Raw genomic sequence first — 7,008 nt, forward strand, 5'->3', positions numbered from 1 at the left:
AATTGGTAATCATCTTTTTTTTTTTTTTTCATTTATCGATTATAACTTTTATGTTGGTTTGGTCGTTTGGCTGTTTCCTTATAAAGATCCAGAAATTCGTGGGGCTTTTTTGTGTAATTAGTCAAGTTTTTTGCCAGGTGGGTTTTTTAATTATATGATGTCATTACGTTGCTGTCTTGCCACCAGCCAATAGCTGCTTTGCAGATCGTGGTTTCGAGTATCGATGCATCTGCCCTCTTCAGGGAACACGAGAACGCGCAGTAATCTCAGATAATTTAATCCAGATATTTTAATCCAATCCGCAAATTCGTTTGAAGAACCAAATTAGCCAAAGATTAGGGATGCGCAATATATCGAAATATCGCAAATGTACATATCGCAATGGTACGCAATATCTGAATGATTTTAATAGGCTACTTCAACATTGTGAAAAGTGTAAGTTTTAAGTTGATACATATACCAGAGAATAGACTGAGCACACGACTGTTACTTATGTGACTTGCTTGACGTTAAAAAGAGTTATTAAACGCAATAACTTGCGAAAAACAACTCCTTGCAGTCTCGCGCTGTCTGCTGTCTGACACACACACCGAAATGTGCGCACAAGCCGTTCTTTTTTTCGTGTCTTGTTACACACTCGAACTGTCAAATACACACACAGTTATGCCAAAATGGCTGTCTTGATGAGTATTTATGTAAACACAGTCGGTTATGCTTTAAGTGAAGGATATCAGTTGGGGAAAGAAATAGATTTTACACACTTAAAACAATATTGTATCGCATATCGAATATCACATTATTTAACAAGGATATCGCATTTTTCTTCAATATCGCACAGCCCTACCAGAGATCAGTTATCAGGATTAGAAGATCTGGGATCTGTCAAATCATCTCAGATGTATTAAGCGAGGTAAGAATAACGGATCCCTGGTGTTCATCTGTGCTTGTTGACTATCGTGCCAGTCATATTAAACATTTTATTTAAAACTTCTGTGAGAAATATGATAAACTTTTTGATGGCAATCTCTCTTGCAGCGATAATTGGCTTTATGCACAGCTGCACTACTTCCTGAACTTCAGCCAGCTCCTTTGTTTCCTGTCTGCCATTATTGGACAAACTGATTAATCCAGGTGTGCCTGACCTCTGTAGTCACAGCAACAATAATCAGGCACACCTGGATTAATCAGTTTGTCCAATAATGGCAGACAGGAAACAAAGGAGCTGGCTGAAGTTCAGGAAGTAGTGCAGATGTGCATAAAGCCAATTGACTGCACAAGATAATATCTGTGCATTAATGCACATCTAGGGCTAATCGAAAAATAATCGAAACCGGAATTCAGAACCTCTAACCGACATATTTTTCCCATGTCGGTTATTTCGGTTTTAGTCAAGTGACTCTGCCCCGTCAGTCACATCAAGTGCAGTTTGCAGGCACACAGTAGGTGTTTCTCAATGTCAATGATACTTCCTCTGCAGGATTGGTCCTTCCAAGTCACTTCCTTCAGAGGCTAGGCGAGGCTCTTCTTTAGCATTCGGAGAACACGCAAATGAAACAGGCTAGCAAGTGCACGTCATTACGTCAGTGAAAAGGTCCGTTAGCCATCAATAATGCAATTTGTACAATATCAATACGGTAGTAATTTGTACTGGCATTTAAACGTTAAACTTTACTTATATTTACTATGGTTATAACAAATGTTTGATAACGTAAATACTTACACTTGAAAGCATATTGCCCCGTTAACGCTCCTACAAAGCAAAGCTGCACGCATAGGATTGTGGGTGATTTGAAAACACTAAGAGCGCGAAGGCTACTCGCATGCATCCTTTCCTGTATATGGCATATTTTTCGAACGAAGGACTCAGACCTTGGTTGAAATTCAGAGGATCCTCGACATTGGAACAGTCCTTCGACGGATGTCGAAGACGTAGCATCCTCGGAATACTGGCTCGGATCCTTCCTTGACATTGAGAAACGCCTAGAGAGATGCAGGAGCAGTTATCTTTGTTTATAGATGCCCAGAATCACTATAGTAACTGCATGTTTTACGCAGTTTATACAGGTAAGTTAATTGCCATTCTTATTGCCTACGCGCTGCCACACACACACACACACAGACGGCGCGTGCGCAAGCCCCAAAGCCAGATCGCTTTCACTTTTGTCCTCATAAAGTTTGTCAAGTAAATGCGACTTTCTGTGACACAGAGAGCCGAGCCGTGTCGCGTCCTCACAAAGCTTTATCATTTGTATGTGTTTTAAGGCCTGCCAGTTAGAACATTAAAGCAATTTTAGACCATCAGATGTGTATTATGTTGAACTAATGCCTGATATATTGTGACAAACGAACACTCAGACAGAAGCTCGCACAGATCGCTCGTGAAGATCTCGCGCAGAGAGCAGCGCAGAAACGCAGTGTCAATGCTGTCCTGTGACTAAAGTAAAGACACTAAAGTAGCTTAGAAACTCAACCGTTATAGGCATATATTTTAATACCTTTGAAGTACAAACCACAGCTTCATAATGAATAGAGACGGTATGAGTAATTCACACACACTATCACTCTCTCATTAATGCATTCAAATAAATGTAGCCTAATGTAGGCCTACTGTGTTAATTTATCTGTATCTGATGTACAAAAAGCAGAAATCTGCCCCATAGACAATAACTGCTGAAAGTGAACCGTTTCCTTCAAGTATTTTAAAATAAAAAATGGGAAAATTGGCACAAAAAAAGAAAAGAGCAAAATAACCGTTCATTAATCGTAATCGAGTTCAAATGTTCAATTAATCGAGGTTTTTATTTTTGGTCAAATCGTTACAGCCCTATGCTCATCCATACATTGCTTTGCCTGTCTTGTCACCTCTGATCAAGGTGATTAGTACACAATGCATTGACTTAATACTTTAATCTCCTTAAGTTACCACTGAACCTTTTGAGTTATTTTCCTTATCTGCAGCAATGCCTTTGCATGTTTTGATTGGAGTCGTGCCACAAATATTTTAGTGCCTTTAGAACAAGTCTCCTTTTTATTTAGATTGCAAATGTACACTGAAAGAAAGTTCTATAATGACTGTTTGTACAGTATACGCAGTAACAAAAGAGTTGCCATTCTTTCATAAAGCATGACAATAATATGGGCGGTAGTTATATGATAAATAGGTTATGTAAGTACTTGGCAACGTTGACTAGATTGTGTTACACTAGGAAGTTTTGTAGTTATTGTCAAAAGATTCTTTGAAGTATTTTTTTTGTCTCGAGCACGAACACCGCAAAAAAGAAATGAAAGATTGCATAGTGTGGTTTTGTGGTGGGTTGCCTGGCAAAGAAGCCACTTTGCCACCTGTAATATGAGAGTTATGCACAAGCCGAGGCGAGTTTCATTTGAGGACCGTTTTAAATGTCAGCAGTTCTTCCAAATGAAATTGTACCTTATGTAACATATGATCATGTGATACACAAGTTGTTTGTCTGCACTGTTGCTCAACGTGAGCGATGGTGTGACATTGTAATGCGACAAAAAAAAAAAACCTTCACAGACAGGTTTACACTTGAAATGATTCATTTTCTTAACATCATGTTGTAACAAGTATTAATATCCATTACTGCAAGTGGTTGAAACAGGATTATTCGACTTCTTTCTGTATCTGATATCATTATAAATCCTTTGTTCAATGACACTTATGCAAAATTGTATTTATACATTGTTGCGTCATTTCACAACATTCCATCATTTCATAACGTCTTTGTGGAATGTAGAGGTTGTCACTCATCACATTGTCTGGAATCTTCACTGGTATGAGGCATGCATTAAAACAAACATGGCCTCTACTTGACCACCAAACTGCGATGAAATGGAAAGCCCAGTCAAAAGTGAAAATGTAGTTGTTACATTTAAGAAGATATTTATAACTGATAGGTACATAAAATTAAATAATATACTACCAGGGTTGTTGAATGCTTGAATCTGATTGGTTGATGAACGTTCTAAGGTGTGCACGGTAAAAGTAGTTCAAGGCAGGTCTTGACCGTATTGCAGTTCCATATCACTTCGCCAAATGATTTCAGTCTTTTCAAACAAAACCCACAACGACAATGATCAAGCAAATAAATATAGTGAACAATAGGATAAAAACACCAAATTATTAACATGTTTATTGGCACAAAGTTACGTTATTATCTATGGACAATCTCGTTATTGTCTATTATCTATGGAAAGCACATACTCTTTCTAAGTAAGCTAGATCGATATTAAGCCCAGGACACACTGCACGAGTTTTGGCTGTCCCAGACGAAAGATTAAGCCTGGTTTTACCAGACTCTTGTACATTTCATTTGTCCATTGACAAGCGTTTACTTCCTTGAAGGCGGGTACTCTGTTGAAGTTTAAAACTATTGGATCTGCCAAGAGCCACAACCAATCGCTAACGTTTGGTCGTGACGTATGACATGCGCTGTTCGCCTTTATTTCTCACATGGAAGAAGTCCGTAGAAATAAATGTGCAGCCACCTCAGTGATAAAACCTTGTGCATTCGGATTGTGATTTATTCACGGTGGAGGGGAGAGTTTTGTGATCGGGCGCTGTTCACGTGGTCCGTAACATGATTGTATGCTGTAAATAAAATATCATATGCTTGGTATGATAAGAATAAATGCTGCTGTAAATAACGGTCCAATTCAAATGTTTACGTGCTTTTCTTCTTTTTATTTTTGAGCGGTGATGAAATATATTGCTTTTGTAAATACTTTCCAGCATTTATAGAAGTACAAGTCTAGAAATGCATCCAAATTACAGCGAAGCGCAACCACACGGTGCTCTGCAGTGGTCAAAAAGGATATAAACAGTGAATTTTGAAGTGATATATTCTTGAAAACTCAGAGATGCGGAATCGGACAGCAATTAAATCACCATACAACCTTGGCGTTTGTCTAAAGTAGTAGGTCATTCGGCCGGGGATTTTTACGCGGGTGGTGGGAGACGGACGGCAATCATTGATTAGCCCCTGTAAATGATGACAATAGGCTACCTTCCGACTGCACGAGAAACAATTACCGGGACTTCAGCCAACTCCTTCACCACTAACGGAGCGAGCTGGAAAAATAAAACTTTTCCCGGGACACAACATCATGGCCACCAACAAAACTCAGATTGTTCTTGCTCCGGCTTTAACTTCTGGATATACGGCAGCGGTGCCACAACAGAATGAACGGCTTCGCTCGCATCTTTCTCCGCTGCCATTACTGAACTACAACTCAAACTAGCGCACGACATCAACGTCATCGTTCTCAGCCACTCTGATTGGTTCGCTGATTGGACCGGTAAAAATTTGTTCGGAGAAAACCTAAGAATATACTGCAGTCCCAGATGGAGTACTGAAGGAAAATGAAAATTGAGCGGAAGTACGTAGGAGGGCGGAGCCAGGCTACGAAAGATTGCCATCGTGAAAAAAACGTGGTGATTTCTGTGATCGTGTCTCCTAATCGGTGGTCCTATGTTGTACAATGAGAGAGGTTCAAAGACGACCGTTGTCACAGTCATGAGACCAAAGATAGCCTACTACAATTTGCCCTGGCAGTGTCAGAAAAATCAGCATGATCACCGCACAGTGTGTTTGCTGCTGCGACCTACGTCTGCTGACCAGCCAATAAAAATGCAACATGAAACCAATGCGACATTACCTCCAGCCTCTCTTGACCTACTGCGGGCGTGATGGGAGGAGCTGCTCCCCTAACCACACCCTAACCCTATCTCTCCACCCATTACACAGGTTAAGCTCCACCCTTGAGCTCCAGATGCTCTGCAGCGAGCACTACTTGTTGCGACATGGTGCTGAAAACTTAAAACTGCTCACCTCAAGCTCTTTTCCCTTCCTCTTTCGCCGCGTCCTCTTTTTTTCAGCACACATAAAAACTACAACTGCCAAAGTGTGATTCATTATGGTCTTTTTGTTTACCACTAGCGCATGCTGATGACGTTTTATTCTTCTATAGAAACATGCATCGCAGCCTGCGAGTCAATAGGCATCATCATCGCACAGTCTACATGCATGTCGTACCCAAGTTTAATAATAATAATAATAATAATTTGTTACATTTATATGGCGCTTTTCTAGGCACTCAAAGCGCTTTACATAGAAGGGGGGAATCTCCTCAACCACCACCAATGTGCAGCCCCACCTGGATGATGCGACGGCAGCCATATTGCGGCAGAACGCCCACCACACACCCGACTATTGGTGGAGAGGAGACAGAGTGAAGAAGCAAATCGTATGGGGATTATTAGGAGGCCATGATGGACAGAGGCCAATGGGCACATTTGGCCAGGATGCCAGGGTTACACCCCTACTCTTTATCGAAGGAAATCCTGGGATTTTTTATGACCACAGAGAGTCAAAACTGTGTCTAGATCCATGTCGCACAGTGTGATTTGTGATGATCATATAGGATTGACAAAATCGTGCAGTGTATCCAGGGCTTTAGGCATGGTAAAACATGGTACTCGTGGTAAATCATGAAAACGGGATGTAAACAGAAAAAGATTAGCTGTGTTGAGCTATATGTTTTCTGTTGATGAATGTATCCTAACAGTTGCTCACCTGTCTAATAAAGCGTCTTTGGTGTTTCCATGGTTTCTACAAAATAAATTACATTTGGGGTAATGCAAGTACAAGTCAACAAAATATATAACATTGTTCTAGTGTTTTTTGAATAGTTTAATCCAACATTCTTACATATGTGCCTTTAATAACCGCATTAGTCTGTTATCAGTAGCTCAAGCCTACAACTAGCATTAGCAACGGAGGCTTGGGTTTAGATGCGTAAGAAATTAGTCCTGCACACAAGAGCATTTTAAGGACAAAACCTGACAAATGTCTTGAAATAAATCATCTAAACAATGTTTTGAGGTGTAATAAATGTAGTATAAGCGGAATAATTGACGACGGGCCGTTGAATTATTCGAAAAATAATGAACACCCGAGGTGGTAATGCGGTCTCGCGGTTACACCT

Source organism: Gobio gobio (genome assembly GCF_949357685.1).
Source record: "Gobio gobio genome assembly, chromosome: 12".
NCBI classification, from domain to species: domain Eukaryota; kingdom Metazoa; phylum Chordata; class Actinopteri; order Cypriniformes; family Gobionidae; genus Gobio; species Gobio gobio.